Raw genomic sequence first — 27180 nt, 5'->3', positions numbered from 1 at the left:
CTTGCTGTGTACCCACTACGGCATTAATAGTAATATTTTTCTGGGTAGTAGGCTGGCTTTCGCTATGCTATCTTTCGTCATTCTTCTGAGCAGTGTGGTATCCGCTAAGCGCTTGCGAGAAATTTAGTGTCAATTATTCATGCAGTGGCTGACGACGATGAAAGATCATCCTGAAGTGGATATTCGCCACAGTTATCGGGTGACCAAGAACAAGCTTTTGTAATGGGTTTGAGCATTGAACGACCCACTCGTTACGCTATTCGCAATGTGTGACGCCTGGTTGTTCTTTTTGCTGTTGTAAAACTCTTTATTACTCATAATATTAACGCGATTCCTTTCCCGACATCAAGCCTGCCTAAGGCAACTTTGCGAACAAGTCCCAAGAAGCGGCGTCGCTCGGTGCTAGAATACTGGGTTGGCATGCAGTGGACCCGGGTTCGAGTCACCCTGTGCCCTTGGTACTATATAGTCGTTTTTTTTCCTTTCGTTTCGTGCGAAGTGGTTACGGACACCGGCGACGGCGGAGGTGGCGCACAACTACGACACCGCGCTTGACCCGAGTTGTGATGTCATAACAGCTTTCGCTGGAAAAAAAATAAAAATAGGGGGGGGGGGGGTCATTTCAAGCACATCTTTTCGCAAGTTAACCACTTCCTGAAAAACGGCGGATAGAAAGACGCGTCTACAAGTACTATTTGTGTCTACGAATTAGCGCGATTAAATTAGCTCAGAGAGAGAGAGAGACAGCTAAGTTGTCCGAAGAAGCAAACAAGGAAGTTTATTACATATATGTAATAAACTTCCTTGTTTACTAGTATACTAGTAACAGCAGTTCAGGCGAGTACAACTGGAACCGGGTAACATGACTCCAGTGTCAGAAACACGTAGGAGAGAGTAGACATGCTGTGTAACATACAGCCCCACGATGCAATCAGAGGTCACGAATTACTGAACGAAGCAAAGGAAAGAGCAACCTGTTTACAAAAAAAAAAAAAAGTGTTTCGTGATTTTGAGTACTTGAAATCGTACTATGGGAGAGCAATGATTTATGCGTTCTGTATGCCAGTTCACTTAGCTGAAAAAGTGTGTTAAAAAAAGTGTTCAACGATTTTGAGTGCTTCGTAATCTGTTATGGGAGAGCAGCGAGCCGTCCTTGATGACAACCTGAACATGTACACAGAAGCTGACCTTACAGGAGCGACTGAGAAAGGGATTGTACACTTAGATAGTAGATACTCAAACGAAACATTGAAAACTAGTAAGGACAGTGTATACATCTTACGTATGAGCACCATGAGTGTGTTTAGAAAACGTCTATTTGTTTAGAAAAAAATTATCTACACTATGTACAGACACAAATGTATCATAGCATTCCACTAATAGGGCGCATACACTTCGGCACATCTATGTGCCATGAGAGTCATCCCTACGTTGCGATGAAGACGTCATTGTCCTAATATACATGACACTGTTGGCATACATGTACACAAGAACTCAATGCAACATCATGATACAAGGGTATAAAGACGCAATAGATGCAATGAAATAATTGGTTGCAAACGAAATCATGAATAACTACTCTACGGGCGCTGCTTAGCACCACGTCGGCCGAAAGATCAGTTTCACCTTTTCGTGTTCAACATTGACGAAAGGGCATGACCACAGAAACTCGCGCTTCCCGAGAAAGGAAAGCTCCTCAGAGAGGAACGCGAGAATCTCTCGTCTCACTCGGCCCAGTACTAGTACCCTCTAGATAATTATAGGAAACGCTGCGCAAATACGAACTGATCACGTCGCTAGCGCAATCTCTAACGTCACGATTCAACGGACTGACGCAATTCTTAACGAGACGTTTCGAGAAAGTCTATGACGTTTCAATGAAGACACCGTAGTGTTTCTAGGCCAGTACGTTGTACGTGTTTGGTACCTTAATGTATGGATGGGTGCGTCTGTGAATGTGTTGTATGTTTACGCTCGAATAATATTGACATAACATTTATTAAAGTTGGTTACACCGATCGTAGTGTACCGCGTATGAACTGACGTGACTGCCACTGAGAGCTTCGTCACTATAGTGAACTAGAATATATTCTAGTTCACTATATTCATCACGTAACGAAGAAGCAAAACTCAAGATACTGGGAGAAGAGCTCGGCACTGCACCCCTTTAACGCTTTTATGTTTGAAGGCGCCGCCTACGTTGTGTTTCACTCCACGGCTCACCAGAAGGCGCGACGTGTCTGTTCGATCAAATGAGGGTACTTCGAAATCGGGTTGGATGAAATAAGACTGCGAGGGGAGCAGTAAAAAAAATAACGACTCTTCCTTTCTTATTCTTCGGTTTCTTATCTTCTTTCTTCATAGGAGGGGGGAATGTCTTTACAAGTGGTTGAACTTATGCTTAAAAAAAAAAGGTGACGTGTTATAATACACGACACGCAGTGTCACGTATTGTAATGCTATTTTTTTTGGTGTGTGTAGTCATAAGTAAGCATAATGTGCATGCAGAAAGAAAAAAAAACAGGGCTAACCAGAACGACGGAAAATTTAGCTAGCTGCCATATATTCGTTCTAAAAAGGCAGGGCCTGCAAACACGAACTCTCGAAGAATATCAAGAAATCACAAATGGCATTTGCGATGTCTTGACTTCCTTCACCTGTCTGTGTTTGCACGGCCTGTCTTTTAGAAAGAGCAAACCAATTATTCCGTTGGCCCAATAATAAATGATGTCAACACATATGCCATTTATTTGGGTTGTTTTGCTTCAGTAAATATGATTTATACATTATCGCACAACGCCCAGCAGCCAGATCACGTTTCTGACTTGTTATGTAGAGTATTTCGAAACAAACGGGGACGCAATTTTCACTGCTTCGAAGGCGGGGAACGCAGCTCACGATGGGAGCACGTAACCAGTGATGTTTGAATTTGGCCTCTAGTTAAATGACCAGTTTAACTGGAGGGATCAACTTCTGCGTGCTTTTGCAGGCATAAAATAAACATTGGTTGAAAATGGCTGTCTGGTGAAAAATATTTAGTATCTTCATACTTGCCATATTTACGCTTATAAAACGTGAAATGAATCCCGATACGTTGGCCAAGAAAACCGGCAAATAATGGCCTCTTTTAGCTGCAGACCGGCAGCCGGCCTACTGTCTAAAAAGTTACACCATCTCCCACTAAAGGTAACTATGTGGTGATGTGAAGCAGCGCTGGTGTTCACTGTGTTTGAATTTGTTGTTTCGATTTGTATGTTTCCGTGTATATGTTGCATTCGTATGTGGAATCGGGTATATGTTTTATACCACTTACATTGCCCCCCCCCCACCTCTTCTCATTCGAGTATATTACCGTGTGTGCGCCGCAGAGTGAACACACAGCGCTTCTACGAGAGTGCAATGGAGAGAGAGCGCGCAGCATTGCACATACAATATACGAGTGCACAGCTGTGACGAAACGATAAACGAGAAAGGAGAAACCAAGCGGAGAGTTGAGAGAGGAAAAGTTACCTTCTCCCTCTCTCTCTCTTTGAGTTACCTTCTCCCTAGGAAAAGTTACCTTCTCCCTCTCTCTCAAAGAGAGAGAGGGAGAAGGTAACTCAAAGAGAGAGAGAGGGAGAAGGTAACTTTTCCTCTCTCAACTCTCCCTCTCTCTCTCGAAGAGAGAGAGAGAGTTGGCGCATGTGCAGTGGGTGAGCGGCCGACCACCGATGGACGGGCACAGCCCCGTGCCAAAGCTTTTTCGCATCTGTAAGCCGCCGGGCCGTTGTACAACCGGTCAGGTGGCAACCCTGGGACGGAGAAACGCATTCCAAGCCCTATCTCTCCCCTCCCATCGCGTCTCACGGACTCGCGCTCGGCCTGTTCTCAGTACCTTCAGGGTTCCATTGCTCCGCTGGCGGCTAGCCTACTACAGGCAGCCTCTTGGCGCTTTAACCCTCATCCCATTCGTATAGTGTGGACCCCAGGCCCCTCGGGCCTGCCCGGCAACGAGGCGGCAAATGCCGCTGCCCGCGCTTCTCCTGTCCGGGCCGTTGCCCTTCCATGTCCCGAGACGGAATCTGGCAATACCAACCTGACGCGCTTTCGCGAAATTTTGGCTTATTACCGGGCTTCGCGCCGCCTCTACCCGGACCCCGCACGCGGTTTGGAGAAAGCGGACGAACGACTGCTACGCCGCCTGCAGACGAACACCTTTATCAGTCCGGCGGTCGCCAGGCACTTTTTGCCGGAAATCAATGGCACCTGCTCGACCTGTCATGTGCTCGCCGACACATATCACGTCGTAGCATCGTGCCCAGTTAATCCCGTCCCTTTCTCATCCCCTTTTCCTATCCCAACTAGAGAGGCTTGGGAGGAGCACCTGCTCAGCTGCTCTACCTTGGCTGCACAACGCTCCTTGGTGGAGCGCGCACGGGCAGCTTCCAGCTCCACTGGCGTCCCGGAATAGGGTCTTGCCACTCTAGCACGCCGATGGGCCACGTCGGCACTCTCTAGTAAACTTTTTCTGAAATAAATGTTTTTTACCACCACCATCATCGAAATCTGGGTCAGCCATACATCTCAAGATATGAAGAAGTAAGCTACGTTCGTATGGTTGGGATCTCGAGGGCTACAGCGATGATTGCCACGTTCGCGTTTCCCGCGCACGCGTCGATCGATAAGATTAATCTCGCGTGAGCGATTTACAAGCATTATTTAGCGCCGAGTTTTGGGTAAAACAGCCCATGTCCCTGTATTGCAAGTGCCTACGCGCGAATGACATGCCTCGTAGACACAGCGACGGCTTTAGACTTCAGTGCTGCACCTAGCAAAAATGTCGGTGGTCCGCTTCTCGGCTGCAACGATCCCACCCTTTTCATGTGTAAGTGGAAATCAACAGACAGATTTAGTTGCGTGTTCACAGCAGCCGTACGGACGGAGCTTTCCATTGCGAATGGCTTGCAGGTTGCGTCCGTGCGGCTGCTGCGGACGCCCAAATTTGGAGTCGCTCGCTGGATTTCGTGCCGACCGGTTGTGCGCCCGCGCGCTCGCGACTTTCGGCGTCATCGTAGCTCTGGCCGACTGTGCTCGCCCTACGTCATCTCCAGTCGCCGACGACCTTCGACGACAGCGCAGCTCTGACCTACTGGACCTGCTCTACGCCATCTACAGACGCCGACACCATCTCTAGCAAGTGTACCCCGTCCTCTGACTCCAGTGACCGTGCTTCCATCTTTCCTGTCTCTCCTATCCCCTCAGTTTGTTGTTGCTTCTTCTTCCTCTTTTCTATACCTTTACTTCTACCCTTTTTATCCCTTCTCACCCCCATCCCTTGTGAGCCCTGTGGCGGTGTCGCTCACTGAAGCAGACAATAACGGGGCTCACTTTTCTCTTCCTTTCTCTTTCTCAAGAACCACTACGCGGACGCCCAAATAAATATGTCTGGTATCACTGGCGTAACGAGATTCTATCACGTGCCAAGCAGGAAGTGTTCAATCCAACTTTAAGTAACTTTGATCGAGCGTTTGTACATCTGCTTTCATATATGCACATGCAAAGCTGAAAATTTTCGGGGAGGAAGGTTTAAACTGCCTTCCTCCTTCCCCTCCCTCTACTTGGCAACGCCAGTGTGGGGCCAAGGGTCTTCTGGTGTTTACAAGTGGAAGTTTGGGCGTTTCGGTTAGCCATAGTTATTCCCAAAACAACGCATAGGACAGGGAGAAGAGAGGCTACAGAAACTTGGAAGATCCTTCCTGTATTCGCCGAAGACGACTCCTAGATGTCGTCGGAGCAGACACTCTCTCCCCTTCTTCTTTAGTCGGGGAGTGCCCTAACTTCTTTCCACTTGTCCAGTGGGGGTTTTGTTTTGTTTTGTTTTTCTTTCTTTTCTCGGGTGCGTCGCTTCACCCCTGGCTTCTCGGTGCTCTTTCGGTGTATTGCGTGTACCACGTCTGGTTTCTTACGCGCGTGCGTGTCGCGACTGATCGAATGCTTTTCACTACCCTTCTCTTACCCCTTTCTTCTGTCTCTTTGATTCCCATTCCCCTATTCCCATCGGAGAACTGTGGAGGTGCCCTCCATTGAGAGAGGCAGTAACGGAACTGCGCTTATTCCTTCCTTTTCCCCTTTTCAAAGTCACTTCGGCGACTCCAAGACCTAAGCTTTATTGTTGTCGTTTTTGTTCCTTTTAGTGGATGTACTGACTTCGGCCCCCTCCAAAATACTTGTTCACCTAACGATATTTTACACTGCCTCCAAGACCGGAGGCGCTGCAAGCTTTCAGCACCTTACCTGGTGTCGTACAGCCTCCATGATCGCGGCTCTCCTCTCACAAAGCGATGATGTCAGTTGAGGATGTCATCGAATGAAGCCACGTTATGTGACGTCACAATGACGCGGTATTGTGTCGTCATCATGTGGTGATCGTTTAGAGTTTCCCGAATCCAACTAGAGGGGACTCTGGCGCTGCGATGATTCTGCGAGCACGGGAATGATGGGTAATGTGTGGATTTACCTAGTCTTGGTCGCATAAAGGACCCTGGGAGATTTTTTTTTCTTTGTGCGCGTGTACCGGTTGTGGGAGACGAGGGTATTTTAGAACACAAGCTGGTAGGTCAATACAAGCGTCTCTTGAAAACAAGTGGGATGGGAGGTAACTTGTGGTATATGTCAGTACTCAATACCGCACTGCTAAAGATTCCCATCTTTGAACCATCTTGGACACACCTTTGAACACACGTTGATACCCGACTGTGTGCCAGCAAATACAAAAAAAAAGTGTGTTTAGAAGTACTGTTTGACAATTTAGAGTACTTGGTACTTCACTACAAGAGTACAGAAAGACTTATCAGGGCATGTCGATCAAGCCACTCATTTAGAATAAATTTTGAACACTTTAGATTACAATACGCACTCCACTATAACGCCATAAATAAATTCTGTGCGTTTAGAACGAGTGTTTGACGATTCAGAGTACAGGATGCACTCCACCCTGCGAGAGCAGTTAGCTGTCCCAGTTTCTGGAAAAGCGGTCCGAACAGTGTGTTTAGAAAAAGTGTTTAAGGACTTAAAGTACTTCGTGCTGTACTGTGCGAGAGCAGAAAGCCGTCCCGAGTCTTGACTTTATGTTATGGACACAGACACAAAAATTTGTGGCAAAATAGTTCGTGCGTTTAGAACAAATATTCGACGCTTAAGAGTACGATGTGCTCTGGGGGAGCAATAAGCCTTCCCAGTGGTGTGTCAACACGTACGTGTGTTTAGAAAGAGTATTTAACAATTTCGAGTGCTTGGTACTCAACTATGGGAGAGCGGTGAACCGTCCCTATTACTATGGGAGATCAATAAGCTGTCGCAGGCAGTGCACGTTTTGTGTGTTTAGAGAAAGTGGTTAACTATTTAGAGTGCTTAGTACTACTCAATTATGGGAGACCATATAGCCGTCCTGCGGACTTCATACTATGTTTAAGAAGTGCGATTTAGAGCACTTGGTACTCTCTATGGTAGAGCACAAAGGCGGCTTCAAAAATGATGAAGCCGGGAACGAGTTCCCGACGTGTTTAGAACAAGTGGTTAATGATATAGAGTACTCGGTACTCTACTATGGGAGAGCATGAAGCCGTCCCGAGGGAAACGACCATGTTTAGAAAGAAAAGTTTAACCATTTCGAGTACTTCGTACTCAACTATGGCAGAGCACTAAGCTATCCCGCTAATACGTCCACACTCGAACCATAAGCGCAGTAGTAGGGCTTACACTTTGTAGGAGACGACGGAGATATGTCTCGTGATCACTCGGTCCGGCAAGAACGCACATGTTTCTCCGCCTTTCCCGGTAGTTCTGTACACTTTAATTTCTTGACGGTACGTATGAGCGGCGTGGCTCGAATAGAAACGAAGTGTTTATTGTCTGCAGTATGCATCTTTTTAACGAGTACCTATCCGCACCAATACGTTACAATTATATTGCAGTTATTCGGACGGGCAATATTGTTCCCCGCTGGCCCACATTTTGGGGTGTCTTCTGCACTCATTCCTTAAAGGGCCACTTACCAGGTTTGACAATTTTGAGCTGACAAGCAAAATGCGTAGACGAGGCGATCATGATCACGCCTGTCAAAATTTGTAACGCTAAGCGCCGTGGAGATGGGTGAAATTCCAAGATGAACGCTGCTCCCCCTCCCCTCTGCCGGCGCACGCGTAGAGAATGAGGGCATGACGTGGGCGTACGAATGGCCCTACGTACACGGCAATGCAGTGACGTTGGTCCTCTACGTAGACGACTCTGCTCTGACGTTGTCAAAAGTATACCACGTGACATGGCAAAAATTATTTAACGCAACATGCGTAGTTTATGTATTTGTTGCTTTAAGAGATTAACATAACTTGAAATAAATAATGAGACGCAATAAAAAAATTGTGCGGGTTTTTCTTTCATTTTTTCCCGTGAAATGCTACGAGATGCGGGGCTAATGTGCCAGCGTTTCACATGCGTTCGGGTCCCCGCGGTCAGCGCATGTGCAGACGTTCGCCGTGGAACGCTCCTACGCGTTCGCGCACTCATTGTGCTACTCTACCGCCTCTAAGCCAGCGTTTCCAAACCATCCCGCAGAAACAGGCAGAAGACCACAAAATAACGCTGCTCAACAAAGCAACGCTGCTCGCGTTCTCAGGGGTTGGACTTGTTTGGGCACGTCATGCGCACGTCACCTCTTGGTCGGATGCCGGAGAGGGTGGGGAAGAGATTTGGCTTGCGAAGGCTACGCGGAGGAGCGGCAAGGGATTCGAGATCGCCTCCTCTCATCCTCATTTCGCGCCGCTTCAAAAAAACCTGTTTTCTCCGCTCGCGAGGAACCGATTCAAAAAATTTTTGTGGCAAAATGTTCCTCATCGGACACCCAACAACTTCCACTGTCTAACTGAAATTTGGTATGGGGCCTGGTGAGCGGCTCTTTGAAGTAGGTTACAATTGGACCCTGCGATGGAGTCTCGAAATTCTACAAAAGTGCAGGATAATACCGTTTCCTAAAATTAACTATAGGGGACACTGGCGCTACGATCGTTCAGCCACCATGGGAATGGTGGGTAGCACACAAGTTTGTCTATAGTCTTCGCGCTCGTGGTCTTTGAATGTACTTGCGGTTTTCTTTATAGTGTTACTTTGGTTCGTTTCGAATAAAACAGCAAAACGTATCGAACTTCATGAGCCGATTTGAATTGGTGAGCCTAAATGATAAAGGTGGTGAAGTGCAACTGCAGAACATTTGCTGGTTTTTGTTTCGTGACAGAGCAGCTCTAAGCCTCCAGAAACCAAACGGAACTTAAAGTACGAACTTTAGAAGCGCTTAATCTCTTCCTTTCTGATTATTCGTGCGCTTGAACTGACAGTTATACAAAGCCGTGTACTACCCATCATTCCCGCGCTCCTTGAAGCGCCACGCGTTGAAGACACTAGCACTAGAGTTCCCTCTAGTGTATGTTTAGGAATCTCTATGGTGGTGACGATATTTTGCATCACTCGCATTGACGCCGATGGTCAATTTTTTGTATTTTGTGAGGCTTCATTATCGTCATCATTAGTCTCACTACGCCCACGGCAGGGCGAAGGCCCCTTTCCATGTTCTGTCAATCGAACCGGTCCTATGCATTCTGCTGCCAATGGAAAGGAAGATGACAGGTGTTACCTCACGAGACAGGAAGAGAGCAGAAAAGAAGGAAAATAGGAGGAAAAGAACGGCAGGGAGGTTAGCCAGCCTATAGACAGCCGGTATGCTACCCTGCGCATGGGAGGGGTATGGGGGAGATGAAAGATAGAGAGCAGAGAGGGAAGAGAGATAAACACAGCACATTCGGCAGCACACGCGCGCACACTCAGTCATGGTCCAGTTTTGTCTTTCGCGGTGTGGGACATTGCAGTTACAGCCGCTTGTTCAAGTCCGTGTCGCGTTGGAATTTCAACAGAGCTTTTGTCGCCTTCTGTTGCAATGTCTTCTCTCGGGCACTTGACAAAATAGTGTCCACAGACATTTGGCTGTTGTCGATGCGCGCAAGGACGGACGCCAGTGACTGTCTCGGGATGTCATACAACGGACATGATGTGGTGTAGCGTCTCTTCGCAATGACAGGCATCGCAGAGAGCGTTGTCGGCCATTCCTATGACAAAAAAAATAAGATTTTGTAAATGCCACTCCTAGCCATAAGCGATGAAGAAGGGTGGCTTCTCTTCAGTCGAGTCCAGTGGGCATGCGGAGAGCCATCAAAGAGGACAGGTGGTGTTGACGAGATCATAGTGGGTCAGAGAACAAACGGGGGTTAAGGATATCGAAGTGGAAATCAAGAAGAAGAGACGGACGTGGCCCGGACACGTAGCGCGTATAGGAAGGATGACCGCTGGTCATTAAAGATGACTGACTGGATTTCGAGAGAAGGCAAAGGTGCGAGGAGGTGACAGCGAATTCGGTTGGCAGAGGAGATTCGGAAGTTTGCGAGCACAACGTAGCAACAATGTATTTCGCCCCAAAACACACAGCGCCGACTTGAAACACGGTTTATTGCAGTTGCCAAGCCTCGAAAAAGAAGCGAGAGCGCGACTCGGAGTTCCGGCCGCAAGATGAATAAATATATTGTGGGCATTTAGTATACCAATCCTCTTCATCTGTACATTATCATCATTATCATGTGTTGCTCATGCATCATCATCGTTGTCACGTAGCATCATCTTGGTTCGTTCATCTCAGCTGTCGGCTGCCGGTTCCTCGGGCCTTCCAAACCAGACTTCCAAACCAAGACTTCCAAACCAAATCAAGACTTCCAAACCAAATCAAGACTTCCAAACCAAGACTTCATACGTGGTGGAGGTGCTGGGTACGGAAGAGGCTGTAGTGTACTCGCCGCAGCCGAGAGGAACCACACGATCACCGAGAAGGAGTGCCTCGCCATCGTTTGGTCAGTGCAGAAATTTCGTCCCTATCTTCACGGCCGCCATTTCACCATTGTGACCGACCACCACGCTTTATGTTGGCTTTCGACACTCAAGAACTTGTCGGGACGCCTCAGCCGCTGGATTCTACGCCTACAAGAGTATGATTTTGCCATCGTATACAAGTGTGGCAGGAAGCATAGTGACGCCGACGCTCTTTCTCGCTGCCCACTACCAGCGCCTCCACTCGGGGTTTCCGCAATCAATTTGCACAACATGCCCTCGGAGTCCACGTCTACGGCGGTTTCCTCTCTTGCCTCTATGGACCAGCTGCCTTCGGATGACCCGCACGATTTTTCTTCTAGACAGCTGGCAGACCCATACTGTCGACGTATTATAGGCTACCTCACTGGCAGTTCCCGTCCACCTAATGCGAGGCTCCGTCGCCAACTCTCGCAGTTTAAGCTGGACAACTCGGTGCTGTACCGCAAAATTTACCATCCTGACGGTCAGCGCTGGGTTCCCGTTCTACCCCGATCGCTTCAGTCCGAAGTCCTCAGAGCACTTCACGACCATCCGACGGATGGTCACCTTGGTTACCACAAAACCTACGATCGCCTTCGTAGTCGGTTTTATTGGCCAGGTATTACCACTAGTGTAGCTCGGTACGTTGGGTCCTGCACTACCTGCCAATGTAGAAAACTATCCACATCTGCTCCAGCCGGTACACTACAGCCTCTTCCGTACCCAGCACCTCCACCACGTATGAAGTCTTGGTTTGGAAGACCTTTATTAGGCCCGAGGAACCGGCAGCCGACAGCTGAGATGAACGAACCAAGATGATGCTACGTGGCAACGATGAGGATGCATGAGCAACGCATGATAATGATGATAATGTACAGATGAAGAGGATTGGTATACTAAATGCCCACAATATACGTAAAAAACTAAACAAATGAAGCAGTAGTGACGCCTATAAATACGCCCACTAGCACTTTTGGAGGAGTTCGGGTTGATGGCGCCGGCTAGGTCCAAAGTCCACGAATGAATTCAAGACACGGGTGCGACGGTAAGCGTGGCCGATGCAGTACGCCCTGCATGCAGAGAACACGCGGCATCGTCCGAGCGCGAATGAGCCCTGCGGCTTCGGCGATGAAATTCCGAGCCACTCCCATCGTCCCGTGAAAAAAAAAAAAAGAGGGGGGGGATAGGTCCTCGCTATCTCTCTTTCTCTCCATAGATCGATATCAGCGCTCGATCGATAAATGAGATGCCGACGCGCAAGTTCTCCCCTCTCTCCATCACCTACCCTTCCCAGCTTCCACCCTCAAAGCATCGGGTGCAAGCGAGCCGCGAAAAAAACTTGTTGCTGGCATGTAATCTGGGGGCTACGCGCTCCGGACCAACCGTGGTGTGCATGTACGTGGTCTCTTCTAGTTCCGTTATACCGTACTCTCTCGAATGTAGTTCGTCCTCAGTTGTAGGGGGAGGAACAGGAGGGAAAGGAAAGGCACGGATGTTAACCAGTCTGGAGCGACCGGTATGCTACCATACACTGGGGATAGGGATGAGGGAGTTTGAAAGATGGAAAAAAAATGAGAGAAAGGAGAGCTCGCAGGCGCGTTGGGTTCCCAAATGCTGATGACTTGGAACATGTTGACGCACACTAACTGGCGAAAGTCCGAAAAGACACGCGGTTTTAGTCCACTGCAGGGAGTTGCACTGAATGACGGATGCTTCCTCGACTTCTTAGAAATTATGGTGATCGTTAGCCATATTTCTACTCGAACGATTCAAGTACTGGGCTTAAGGCGTCCAGTACTTTCAGTACGAAACCACGTGTGGGTAAGCGACTTGATTGGCAGGCGCGCATCACATGGGTATGTGTGTGTGTGTGCGGCAGATGCAACTGTTGTGTAGACCTCCTGCGGTATATCGTATGCGGCCCCGCCTCCTTCTACCTTTGTAAGACTCGGTGGTGCAGCGGTCGCGGTGTTCGGCTGCTCACCCGAAGGTCTTGGGTTCGATTCCAGCCGTGGCGGTCGTATTTTTGAAGGAGTATAGAAATGCTAGAGGTCAGCGTACGTCGATGTCAGCGCACGTCGAAATTTTCGTAACTCTCCACTACTGCGCGTTTCACGTCGTGGTTTCGGCAAGCAAAACCCTTTATCCCTTCCCACCCCATTTAAGACACCTCGTGAAGAACGTCTCCACAACAAGGTCCAGGTAACCATGTCCACCCTAGTCTTATTGCGGTGGCATCTACACGGGCACTTTCTGCGTGTTTTTGCCCCGTACGTCGCGTGTTCTAAAAGTGTTTGGAAGCACTTGAGCGCAGCCTGCATGGCCCAAAGCCCCGCCGCGGTGTTCTAGTGGCTAAGGTACTCGTCTGCATACTCGCAGGTCGCTGGCTCGAATCCCGGCTGCGGCGGCTGCATTTCCGATGGAGGCGGAAACGTTGTAGGCCCATGTGCTCTGATTTGGGTGCACGTTAAAGAACCCCATAGGTGGTTTGAATTTCCGGAGCCCTCCACTACGGCGTCTCTCATGATCATATGGTGGTTTTGGGACGTTAAACCCCATATATCAATCAATCAAACACGGGCCAAAAGTACGGTTTGTGGGCCGGTGGTCCTATGTCATGCGATTGAGCCACAGTGGCGAGGAAACAAAAAAAAGGGGGGGGGGGGGGGGTGCCCGTAAGTGAGGGTGTGTGTTTGTAACTGCGTGTGTTTACTGACGCTTCTATACATGCGTCCTCGTAGCTGCACATACTGGCGCTTAGTTTGTAGCAGATGTAGGAATGTGTTTTTGTGTTTTGGACTGTTGTTTGTTCTACGTATCTGCGCTCGTGCGTTTTATACGCGCACTTGCAAACTTGTGTTTTTGCGGTCGAACAAGCGCCGTGTGTTGCGCGCTTGTGAGTACGTGCATTTGGTTGTGTTTATTTGTGTTTGTAAGTCCGACGGCAAAGAAGTTAGCTGCTAGCCTTCATACAATATTTCTATTCGTTGTTGTCGCGTTCATTGCTTCCCCTGGCGGCGAACCTGTACTTACATTAGAAAAAAAAAAAAGAAAACCCCAGAAACATACAGTCAGCTCTGGCCCCAGCATCAGCGGTGGGACATTTTTTTTTTTCCGCTTTCCGGACGCTCTCAAATTAATCCCCGAATCTATAAGCCGACTTACGTCTTTCGTAACTTGTCGCCTATTTATTTAATATCACGTAGATTAACGATGTTGGTGTTTATCTATTTAAAGACGTCGGCGCTAAGGTCAGTGAAAATACAGTAGTTACTTTTCTGTTTCTTTCTTTTTCTTTCAAAATCAATTACCTTTTCTTTCCTTAACCAAATCTCCTTTGTACAAGGTCCCATCACGGAAAGCTAGTTCCGTCCCACCTCGGTCGTCTAGTGGCTAAGGTACTCGGCTGCTGACCCGCAAGTCGTGGGATCGAATCCTGGCTGCGGCGGCTGCATTCCCGATGGAGGCGGGAATGTTTGTAGGCCCGTGTGCTCAGATTTGGGTGCACGTTAAAGAACCCCAGGTGGTCGAAATTTCCGGAGCCCTGCGCTACGGCATCTCTCATATTCATATGGTAGTTTTGGGACGTTAGATTCCACATAATCAATCAATCAATCAATCAATCAATCAATCAATCAAAGCTAGTTCAGTAACGCGAGAAATGGAGTGAGAAGGAATTTGGGCGTGGCCGCTGTTGTTTCATTCCTTCTTGTTGCATTCGAATGCTTCCATCGCAATATGGTCACGGCCAATCAACTGCCGCGCTCATGGGCCTCCTCCACCTACGAAAAAGAGAACTAGACGGTGCTTACCGCCAATGAAAAGCCGCGCCGCGCGGCCCAGGGAAAATTACCATTCGCCCGAATGACTTCCCCCGTGCGAATGCTCCGTTGAAGTGACGACGGTGCAGCGAGCCCTTCGAGTATTGCGCGCATATGTGAGCGCTCGTGTTTAGCGCGTGCGCGTTTATGCGTCTTCTTGACCCTACAAGTTCGCTCGCTTGTCCTTTTTTATGTGTTTCGTCGTTTTGTGCTGGTAAATCTATATTAACCAGGGGGGAAGAGGGGGGAGGTGATTTTAAATGAAAAGAAGAGAAAAGTGAGCCCCGTAACTGCCTATCAGGGGGAGGACACCTCCACAGTATAGCTCACGAGGGGTGGGGGTAGAGAAGGGATTAAAAGGATAGGATTAAAATGTAATGAGATCGAAAGAGAGAGGAAGGAGACAGCGAGGCGCAGGGACAGCGAACGACGGAAGTGAGGAGAAGATAGGAAAGGTGGACACGGTCGCAGGAGTTCGAGGACGGGGCACCACTGGCGAGAGCTCTTGTCAGCCACAGGATATGGCATCGGGCGAATCCAGTCGGCCAGAGCGACGCTGTCGTCATCGGCCACAGCTGCACTGTCGTCGGAGATCGCGAGGGCACAACCGGTCGGCACGGAATTCAGCGAGCGAGTCCATCTCAATCACGCGTGTCGGTTGTGTGATTGTCACTAAGGGTTAGAGTTGTTGTGAGAGTGTGCGTAAATGTACTTAGGAGGTTAGTTGATTCACGAACATTCTGGCTGAACAGCACGCAAAACGGGACGGTAAGCACACAAAACATGGCGACACCTTGTGTGCGACGGAGTGTGGAACTGAGTTTTGGTGTGTGTTTTTCTTTTTTTTTTTTTTTTGCTGCGTATGCTATGTACTTGTGTTCAAGGGTGTCGCGTCTTTGTTGGTGTACCTGTAAGTCTTTAGCATAAGCGGGCCCAGAGTTCCCTTTACCTTCAAGGGGGTGAAAGTTCTACTTTGCACCCCCTTCCCTATTACGTCATGTATTGGGAACACTTTGCACCCCCTACTGCCCTGTACAACTGCCACGAATAGGTTTTCACAAAGATTTCTCAGCCAAAATTTAAACGCGAGAATATTGTATTGTAGCATACCTGATATATTTTTTTTTGCCCGACTTCCTCCTGAGGAGCTTAAAAGGCGGGCTTCACTTCTTTTCTTCCCTGCCTCTCCCCTCCCAACGTATCCACGCCTATGCTCTTCTTGCTGACAAAGGTCGGATAACCATACCCTTACGTCCGTGGTGTTGAAAACACACAACATATAACCCAGGTTTGACCAGCAGACAGGAATATTTTATTTCTTTTCGGGGGTTAGGGAGGGGAGAGCACTTGCTGAGGTCTTTTATTATTTTATTAAAGCTACTACTTTCATTACTTATGTCAGGTAAAACACCCCCCTTCATCAAATTTTTGATGGGATGGAGGCGGTTTGCCTAGAGCACTCACGTTGTCTACAGGTCCAAAGACTCGAAAAACAGAAACTTCCGCCCCCAGGGCCCAAATTCTGTATGAAATCTTAGGTAGCGTGGCGTTGCCTACAGACCCTGTGCTACCCCAAACCATATATCACTCTCTTAGATGCCGACGCAAACGCACCACACCACAGGTTCTGCGGCAATAAAACACATGGTATGGGAGTGTCCATGCGATTCCCCATTTGCAACCCTGGACACAACACAACATGGAAAGGTGGGAGGCAGCTCTGTATACAGCTCGGATACGAATACCCAAGAGGCCCTCGTGCGCGAAACGTGCGAAGACAGCGGCCCACACCAATGGTATTCCTCTCTAAGGATCCCACTCACCGATCTACTAAATGTTTTATTCTCTCTTTGATACCAACGTACAGGTGGAGGCACGTGCGCCCTCTGTTTACACTTTACTTTAGTAAGAAAAAAAGGCAGATCCCACGTACAGTGTGAATCGATGATATGCGAAGCACGAATGAGGAAGGGTGGTATGTCATATTAAAATCGGCACAACGTTACGACGCGGGCGTAAATTATGCAGTACATGACACGGATGTCGCGATCACCGTGTTTTGACGTGTCATTCACCATCATCGTCCATTCACGTCACGCAATACCGAATTCGCTATATGTGAAGCTAGCGAAACGGCCGCGAGCGCATCACGAGCGTAGTATGAAGTCGTGTTCTTGCATGACACGCATGCCGTTATTATCATGTTTGAACGCGTTGTTTACTTTCGTCCTCAAGTTACCGTCACGTAATATTAAATTCGCTATATGTGAAGCTAGCGAAACGACCGCGAGCGCACCATGAGCGTGGCGTGTAGTCATGACTTACTTGATGGGCATGTCATGATTTCCACGTTAAGGCCTGTCATTTACATTCGCCATGCAGTCATGCGGTGCCATACAAGTTTTGCAATATGTCAAGTGAACGAAACCACCGCAAGAGCAGCGAGACCACGGCATGTAAATCCTGACGTTCATCACATACATGTCGTGATTTTCGTGTTGTGACTCGTCACTTATTCTCGTCATACACTCATGTTACGCCATACCAGTTTTGGAATAGATCTCGTTATTGAAACGGCGAGGAAAACTAAAAGCCGTAGGTGGCTACATGGATAGACAGATACGGTCAAAGTCACCGAAGTTCGCTCAGAAATGCTTCGCATTCGAAAGACACCACCTTTCAATCGACACAGAAAAAGCACGAGCTAGTGGCGCCGCCTGGACGTGCGAGCTGAAACTCTTCGCAGCTCTCGGGATTTCACGGATGGTTATGCAGCCAGCGCGCCAGCTCGGAGGCCGTGAGAGAACACAGGCGATGTCGTTTCGCCAGCCCGAGGTGGCGTGGTTGACAGTTCGATAGAGAAGCAAGCACTGCTTCAGAAGGTAGCGGGCGCAAAAACTTCAGCAAAAAACAATGAGTTATGCTATTTACGGACAAAATAGCATCTATTTAATAGGTATGCGGTTTACAGGAGAGAAAAACAATGAGAGAAAATAGAAGATAAAAGAGAGAAGCTCTTCTGCCATTCGTCTGTTATACAGAACGTGTTTTATTCGCTCTAGGGGCGGTGCCAGGCTGCGCAAATGGGGTGACCCATCCCGGAAAATTTCAGAAGCGCTAATGAGGGGGCGGGGGGGGGGAGTTGTAAAATAATGGATAATAAAGGCAGCGCTGCAAAGATCAAGCGGACGGTGAACAAAAACGCTTTGTCGTTTCTGTTTTCCGCACTGTTTAACTTAGCAGGGCTGTTTTTGTCATCGGGAAAATCTCGCCCGCAGACGTCTTCACCCCGAACCCCCTCAAGAGAACCGCCTCTAATATATTGGGGTGCTGAAGTTCAGGCGCGAAATTCAAACATGCTTGTTCTACCTTCGTTTTCCCTTTTTTAAGCATCAAGCTATACATCAATAATAACCTTATCGGAGTCGTAAAAGAATTAGAAAAGAAAGAGAAATTAGACAACGAGCCGCTTGCAGTCACAAATAAAATTATCCAGAAGTCCATGCAGTTTTCTGGGTAATGTATTTGAATATTTTTTTATTATTTAACTGTAGTGTCAAGGAATGTGCAAATATTCGAGCGCTTCGAATATGCGAATGAATATTGCAGCAATCAAATTCGCTTCGGCATGAATTTAAATTACGGGAAATTTCGAAATGTTTCAAATAAACGAATAGGCGCATATTATATTATTAAGCCGCAGGTAACTGGCATATCAGCGATCCGGCATATGACAACCTGTTGTTTGGCAACGCTGCAACTCACTAAGCCGTTTTTTTAGATAGATAGATAGATAGATAGATAGATAGATAGATAGATAGATAGATAGATAGATAGATAGATAGATAGATAGATAGATAGATAGATAGATAGATAGATAGATAGATAGATAGATAGATAGATAGATAGATAGATAGATAGATAGATATATGATAGATAGATAGATAGATAGATAGATAGATAGATAGATAGATAGATAGATAGATAGATAGATAGATAGATAAACACGTGCTACCGAGAACTTTGGTTGTGGTCTAACGATGATGTTCATGCGCGAGACCACGCGTACGGTGAATGCGACACTAGCGCCTCTTGCGGATAACGTTCAACGAATTCCTCCTGTATACATGAACCACTTTCGACTTTTTCATGTATCGTATGTCCTTGCTTGGTTGTTTGTTCCTGAATAGGCTGGCGCAACCAGAGGCGTTGTCAGAATCTTTTTCTGGGTTTGGGGGGGGGGGGGGGGGGGTTCATCCATACTTTATGTATGCTCTTGCGTGTACATATACACAAGTAAAATGAAAAAAAAAAATCGGGAGGAAGGGTTCACCCCTAGGCTATGCCCCTGGATGCAACCCTCCGCGGTAGATCAGCCATGAAACAAGCGGTACATTTTTTATAAATCAAAATGTTTTATACCCATAAGCAGTCTTAAAACTGAATAGTTTATAAAAAAAACACTAATGACATAAGCAAGGACAGAACAACATTGATAACCCCTATATTTCCGAAAAGAAAATTCAAATCATATCACCTTATTGAAATCAGTTCTTTTTTTTTTTTTGGGGAGGGGGGGGACGTTAAACCCCACATATCAACCAATATTCAGTTCGTTTTGTCTCGGGTAGAAAACTGCATGCGGCCTCACAAACGCTTCTATGGCTAAAACCCAGTACTTAGCACCAACGAAAAGAGACACCAGCATGCGATAAATTGAAGCCCATCATACGGAGTGGTTGCTCCAATAATCATTTTCCTTGTTTAGTAAACTTTAGGCATATTAAAAAAATATAAAAAAGCAGTGATTCACTAGCGTCGCAATAGAGGCGAAACGGGAACCACGCCAGGTCGCACCTGTGAAGCAATGAGTTCACTGGAGGGAACTCAGCATCGCAGTCTAATAAACGATGTTTCTGCATGTCTGTAGTTGAGCATGATCGATTCTTTCGAGGACAATTAGTACGAGGAAATTCAGACGCTGCCAAAGGATATCACTGAGCGAAGTTGGCGAGCTCTCCTAAGCGCGCGGCAGGGGGAGGACAAACCACGCGCGAGGCTGTTCGACAACGACGAAGTTCCGCTCTCCGTGTCCAGCTGGAGACCGGCCCGTCGTCGCCGTTCACGTCCCAGCAGGACCTCAGCTTCCGACGACAAGCAGCGCCGTCATGTCCTCTTCCACGGCGGCGCTGCTCCCTCAACGCTCGTCATCCTCAAGGCGCGAACTGGCCACCGTCCGGGCGCCACCGATACTGCCGGCGGCGTCCTACTCGCGCAGTAAGCACGGCCTTTTTCCTACTTCGACTGGCGCCTACTACGGTGGACACCCGGCAGGCGGCGCCGCCGGCGTTGTACCCGTCGTGGCTGGTTCCACAAGCGCCGGCCACACCGCCGCCATGGCGCGTAGGGGCGGCCCGTTCCCGCCTTTAACGGCGTCCAGGGCGTTCGCCGATCCACGCTGGGTGCACACCGAGCCGGTGGAGCCCAAGCAGCGGCCCATTCTCTCGCCCCACGGCTACTACATGTGCATCGCCGTCAGCATCGTTGTTGCCATCGGACTGGTCGTGGCGTTTGGGTTCTTCGTGATGCAGCGTCGCTTTGCCCAAGCCGTCGTCAACAAGTAACAAAGCTGTCTTCGTCAACACCCGGCATTTTTGTTCCTTTAGGCAAGATGCCTGCGATCAGCCGCGCAGTTAGTGCCTTTCGTGTCTTCTTCAACGTCGCTTTTATTTTAATCCTTTCTCCCCATTTTTCTATCCTTGGAGTGGTCAGTGTCAATCGTACCCTTAGTGAAAGTAACTGCAGGCGCAGGACAAACTTCACCCACACACGGGCGCCTTTCACCACTTCAACCTTCTCCTTTCCTGACGCCAGCATAGAAGGGTAACCTCCGCAAAAACGTCCCCTTCCCCTCTCCTCACACCTCAAGACACTTCATGAAACCAAAAGTTCCAAGACAAACGTTTCAAAACCTACTTTCTGGCGTTCATTGGACTGGTTTATGAGGGTGGTGCGGAAATTGTGCTCAGAAACAGAAAAGCTACACCATCTTTCAGACTGGTTTCATCCGGTCTTGAATCGTTTCTTGGACATTCCGAGTGCGACTGCCACGACGTCTCGCGGATAGCTTCATCTCTGCGTGTTTTTCATGATGAAAAGTCTGGAAAAGAACTACTGCTGTCTGCATTTTTTTTTTTTTTGTTCTTTCCCACATCCCTGGACCATGCGGCTCCGTCGTAGAGATAACAAAAGAAAGACGTGTTTCTGGAGCATGTATAAGTGCTATAGGTGCTGTCACTTCTTTCGTTATGTCATGTGCGTGAGTTTGCGGGATGTTTGTAACGACACAATTTTCCCGAAAGAGCCCCGCCACGGTGGTCTAGTGCTAAGGTACTCGGCTGCTGACCCGCAGGGCGCGGGATCAAATCCCGGCCGTGGCGGCTGCATTTCCGATGGAGGCGGAAAGGTTGTAAGCCCTTGTGCTCAGATTTGGGTGCACGTTAAAGAACCCCAGGTGGTCGAAATTTCCGGAGCCCTCCACTACGGCGTCTCTCATAATCATATCGTGGTTTTGGGACGTTAAAACCAACAAATCAATCAATCAATTTTCCCGAAAGAGCTCGAGAAGGATTTACGAATAAGGCGACACCGTGAAGAAGACCTGCGGGCGGTGTTGTAGTTCCCGTGTTTCAGAAACCATAGAACGTGGCCCTAATGAACGCAAGACAAGCGCTCCCTTTCATTTAATATTTAATTGCAGATTCTGACCACACATAAACATGAATCTTAAACTGCAAAAGGACACGGGTTAAGCCAAACGTGCTAAGCCAAACAAGCTCGCTCATAAAGCGTCTGACTGTGTCAGTATGCCGTCATTTCTTCCGAGACATGTTTGACGGAAGAGCGGGTGAGCGATTTTTTTTTTTATCAACAAAACAGCGATGGGCGAATTATCCGCGACTCCATTACAGGAAGAAACGCGCACGCCATCTACAGGGACGTTGCTTTTAGGGGCGAAGCTCTTTATAGCGGCACCTGTTCGTCCTTCGTAGCTGTAGTAGTGTGTAACAATTGTTGCATTTGGACCTCCAAGGTGGTGCTGGTGGGAGATTTCTTTTTTGCGTTGTTGAACAATAAAAAATAGTGCTCAATGTACATGCCAATAACTGCTAATGGGGAATGTGAGACAGGAAAATTCGGCTTTTAGTTAACGCGTGCGCTGCGATTTTTTTTTTATTGTTCAACAACGCACAGAAGACAAGAAAGTGTTGCTTCGTTAGACTCGCTGGGCGTAACCTCCTAGGTTTTAGAAAAATTTAGCGAGCGTTGGGCCGCAGGGCCAAGAATACAGTGAACTAGTTTATACTATGAACTCAAGGTGGTTAAAAGGCCACTCACCAGGCCCCATACCAAATTTTAGTTAGACTGTGGAAGTTGTGGTGTGTACAATGAGGAGCATTTTGCCCAAAAATTTTTCGAATCGGTTCATCACGAGCGGAGAAAACAGGTTTTTTTTTAATCGACGCGATACGAGGATGAGAGGGGGCGAGCACGAAACCCTTGACGCTCCTCCGCGTAGCCTTCACAAGCCAAATGTCTTCCTCACCCTCTCCAGCATCCGGCTATGAGGTGACGTGCGCATGGCGTGCCCAAACGAGTCCAACCCCCGAGAGGATTTCGCTCGCAGGATTTCAAGCTGGACGGTTGTGCCCTCGCGATCTCCGACTTCAGCGTAGCTCCCGCCGACTGGTTCGCCCTCCGCGGTCTCCTGACGCCGTGTAGCTCTCGCATTGTGGCACCCCGCCCTTGGACTGCTTCGACCGGATCCCCACTTTCCTATCTCCTTCCTTTTTCCTCTCGTTGGCTGTCCTCTTCTGCTTCTACTTTCCTTCTATTCTTTTTATCCCTCCTTCCCCCCACCCCTATAAGGCACTGCGCCGTGTCGCCTGAAGGCAGACAGAAATTAGGTGCCTTTTTCCTCTTCATTGTAACCACTACCACCACCACCACCAACCCCCGAGCACGCGAATAGCGTTGTTTTGTTGACCAGCGTTATTTTGTGGTCTTCTGCCTGTTGCTGCGGGATGGTTTGGAAACGCGGGCTTAGGCGCGGTAGATGAGAACAATGAGTGCGCGAACGCGTAGGAGCGTTCGCGGCGGTCGTCTGCTCAATGCACTGACCGCGGGGACACGAACGCATGTGAAACGCCGGCACATTAGCCCCGCATCTCGTAGCATTGTGCGGGGGGGGGGGGGGGGAATGAAAGAAAAACGCACACAATTGTTTATTGTGCCTCATTATTTATTTCAAGTTTTATTGATCTCTTAAAGCAACAAATACATAAAATACGCATGTTGTGTTGAATAATTTTTGCCATGTCACGTGGTATACTGTTGAGAACGTCAGAGCAAAGTCGTTTACGTGGAGAACCAACGTCACTGCATTGCCGTGTACGTAGGGCCATTCATACGCCCACGTCATGCCCTCATTCTCTAGGCGTGCGCCGGCAAAGGGGAGGGGGAGCAGCGTTCATCTTGAAATTTGACCCATTTCCGCGGCTCGTAGCGTTGCAAACCTGGTGAGTGGCCCTTTAATGGTGGGAAGTAGACGCGAAGTGCAAGCCGTAATCAAGTGTGCGTGTGCCTTCTCTCGTTCAGTTCCTGGAATGTCCGCTGGAGGGCGGTGCTTCTATATGAGGAATATAGTTTGCATAGAGTGGGAAGGAATGCGTAGCAAAGAGAACGTTGAGGTTAGCAGGGGTCTGAGACAGGGATGTCCTTTGTCCCCACTGTTATTCATGCTGTACATGGTGAGTATGGAAAAAGCGCTAGAAGGTAGCAACATTGGTTTTAATCTGTCACACAAACAGGGCGGCATGATGATTGAGCAGAAGATTCCAGGTTTATTTTATGCGGACGATATCGTCTTATTTGCGGACAGTCGAGATGATATACAGCAGCTGGCGAATTTATGCGGAAGGGAAGGTGAAGCTCTTGGACTAGGATTCAGTGTAACGAAGTGTGGTTTGATGGTATTTAATGATCCTTGTGATCAGACGGTGTCCATACAAGGCCAAGAAATACCGAGGGTAAGTGAATACAAGTACCTTGGAGTATGGGTAAATGAGAGCGATAGATACATGGAGGTACAGGAAAAAGCCTCGGCAGCAAAAGGAAAGAGGAATGCGGCAATAATGAAGCACAGAGCGTTGTGGGGATACAATAGGTATGAGGTGCTTCGAGGTCTGTGGAAGGGTGTAATGGTTCCAGGGCTTACTTTTGGGAACTCAGTGGTGTGCATGAGGGCAGAGGTGCAATCGGGAATGGATGTAAATCAAAGGACTGTGGGACGCCTCGCGTTGGGTGCTCACGGGAAGACGACAAACGAGGCTGTAAAGGGCGATATGGGGTGGGCAGGTTTTGAGGCGAGGGAAGCGCAGAGCAAAATAAGGTTCGAAGAAAGGCTAAGAAATATGAAGGAGAGTAGATGGGCAGAGAAGGTGTTCCGTTATTTGTATAGGAAGAGCGTGGACACACAGTGGAGAAAAAGAACTAGAAGACTCACTGGTAAATATACGGCTGGTATTGTGAGCCATATGTCAACAAAGAGCGTTAAGGGAAAAGTCAGGGAGGCGGAGAGGATTTACTGGATGGCAGCTATGGAGAAAAAACCGGCTTTGAGTAACTACCGAAAGGGCAAAAATGAAATAAGGAGGGAGGCATTTTACGATAATTCAAGGGGAAGCGCTTTACTGTTTGAAGCGAGATAGGGTTGCCTTAGAACGCGTAGTTATAAAGCAAGATTCAGTAAAGAAGAAGAACAGTGTACATGCTGCGGGAAAGATAGGGAAACGGCGGAGCATGTTCTGATTGAATGTGGAGATATCCACCCAGGTGTACGTTTGGGCACGAGCCTACAGGAAGCCTTGGGTTTTAGGGACAACAATGGAAAGCTGAACACACCCGCGATTGAAATAAGTAAGAGACGGTTAGAGTATTGGTGGCAGAAAATTAGAGAGAAAGGACAAAAATAAATATTGGAAAAATAAAATATGGACAGTGTGCCGTAAATGGCAGAGAACTTAAGCTGAAAATTTACCTTTTTTCCATTAAGATAGAATTTATCGAAGTAGAGGCATTAGGCCAACATAAAAAAAGGGGAAAAAAGGTTTTTTTTTTTTTGTCGAGCCTGGTGGCATACTTGTCACCACCCCGTTATAAAGGGGACGCTCATAGCATCCATCCATCCTTCGAATACATGATGAAAAGAGGCGTGATGGTGGTACTTGGAGTGTTGATTAGGTGGACGAACGGACACACAGACAGATGCATGGACGGACGCAGGAGCGGATGCATGGACGAAAGCAGGGACGGACGCACAGACGAACGTGTGGACGCACGAACAGACGCATGCACGGATGGGCGCACGGGCGGCCACACAGACGCACGCATGAACGAACGGAAGCAAGAACGAATGGACGGACGGATGCTTCGCCCCCCGATCCATCATTCACTCCGTGGATATGCTGCCATTTTTCTTCCTTGAAATCAGCACATGAACGCAATGACTTTGTCGTCCCGATTGCCATGACACGACCGCTTCGTATCCAGTGGCCAAGGCCACGTAACCGAATTAGAACGAGTTTAAAGCAGCTGTTAAGAGCCATTATACAAGTCATGCTTCGAAACACTAACAATGTCTTCTTCCGTTTCTTTTTGTCCACTTCACGTGTAATATTTTTCTGGGATCATTGAGGCAAGATCTAAAATATTTAAACATTTTGCCTCTATCTAAACGCGATCGTCACGACCAGGATTAAACCGGCGACCTTCGAGACATCAACACATTGCCGTGTTGCCATGTTCCACAACAGCGGTAGGGTGGATAGAATTCTAGGCACCCTAACAGCGGACTTCAGGTACGAGAAGAGAAAATGGGACGTGCTTTTTTATTGCTATAGATTCCAGAAAAAGGCGGAGCGCTAACCATGAAAGCAATGACTGCAAAAATATAACTAGTTTCATTATTTCTTCATGTTCTTCGCATAAACGGAATCCATGCCAGTAATTGGGTCGCAATTCAAAAGCGCAGGGTGCAGGCGTAAAGGCGGCCTTATGGAAGCGATCCGACTATGCACTTCCGCTCCGTAGTATAGGCACTTATAGAACATTCAGCACACCACTATGATGCGCCATCCGTCTGTTTTGTTTGTGTACATATTTTTTCGATTTCTTTCCTCCGCAGTACGGCGGGCGTAGATATCGCCGATAAGACGGCGACGAACGATATCATGACGTAATGTCGCGATCAGCTCTGCCTGCAGCAACGCATGCGCGAATACGAAACCGTCGCTCTCAAATAGTTTCATGTCGGCGGACCATTGCCATTTTAAAGACAAAAGCCTATCTTGCGGACCTTCGACGTGAAAATTTTAGCCTGTCTGTCTGTTCGAAACAGTGGTTGACGATCCTGAGTACTAGGTACTCTACTATGGGAGAGCATAGAGCCGTCCCGTAGGCCTCATGACGCGATATAACGGATCATCGATAACCACAAATGATTTCAAGCACCTCGGACAACGCTAGAGGCTAACTTAACGGCCTATGTTATCCGCAGCGCCCACCAATGTTGCTCAAGGTTTAGCGTTCATACTTGTGCAATTGTCAATTAAAAAGCAATTATCGCGCATATCTGAGGCAACATAACAACACGTATATATTGTGTGCGTGCGTCTTTCATTAGAAAATGCATACATAAGTTATTATAAGGACCGTAGCGTTTATCACGTGGCGCTGACCATGCAACGCTTGCACGAAAAGGGAAGTGTTTCCAACGCTTTGCTAAAAGACAACATAACATGGTGGGGGCACGCACGCCCGTCTCAGAGCCGCACCTTTCGTTTTCCAAGATAACTGCCAGATGGCGCTCATTTCTCACGTGTGACGTGAGAAATGACGTGAGAGAAATGGGGGAAGAGCGTTGGGCTAGGAAGGTTTTCAGCTACTTGTACATGAAGAATGTCGATACAAAATGGAGGAAGCGAACCAGGAAGTTGACTGGTAAATACTTAGAAAACAGCAGGTGGCCAAACCAAAAAGAACTATCGGTTAAGAAGAAAGTGAAGGAAACGGAGACTGACATGTGGAGAATGGGCATGATTAAGAAGTCTGCACTAGAGATCTATCGAACATTTAAGCAGGAAATTGCCAAGGAAAGGATCTATGATAATACTCGGGGTAGTTCTCTACTGTTTGAGGCCAGGACGGGAGTACTGCGAACCAAGACATATCGGGCCAAATACGAAGGGGTAGACACAGTATGCAGTGCGTGTGGAGAGGAAGAAGAAACTGCCGAACACTTGATAATGTTCTGTAAAGGGCTTCACCCTATAGTTCAGGATGATGGCGCAGAGTTTTTCAAAGCACTGGGGTTTAG

Source organism: Rhipicephalus microplus, chromosome 7 (assembly GCF_043290135.1).
Source record: "Rhipicephalus microplus isolate Deutch F79 chromosome 7, USDA_Rmic, whole genome shotgun sequence".
NCBI classification, from domain to species: Eukaryota; Metazoa; Arthropoda; class Arachnida; order Ixodida; family Ixodidae; genus Rhipicephalus; species Rhipicephalus microplus.
The sequence above is the reverse complement of the archived record's forward strand: the minus strand, read 5'-3'. Positions refer to the sequence as shown.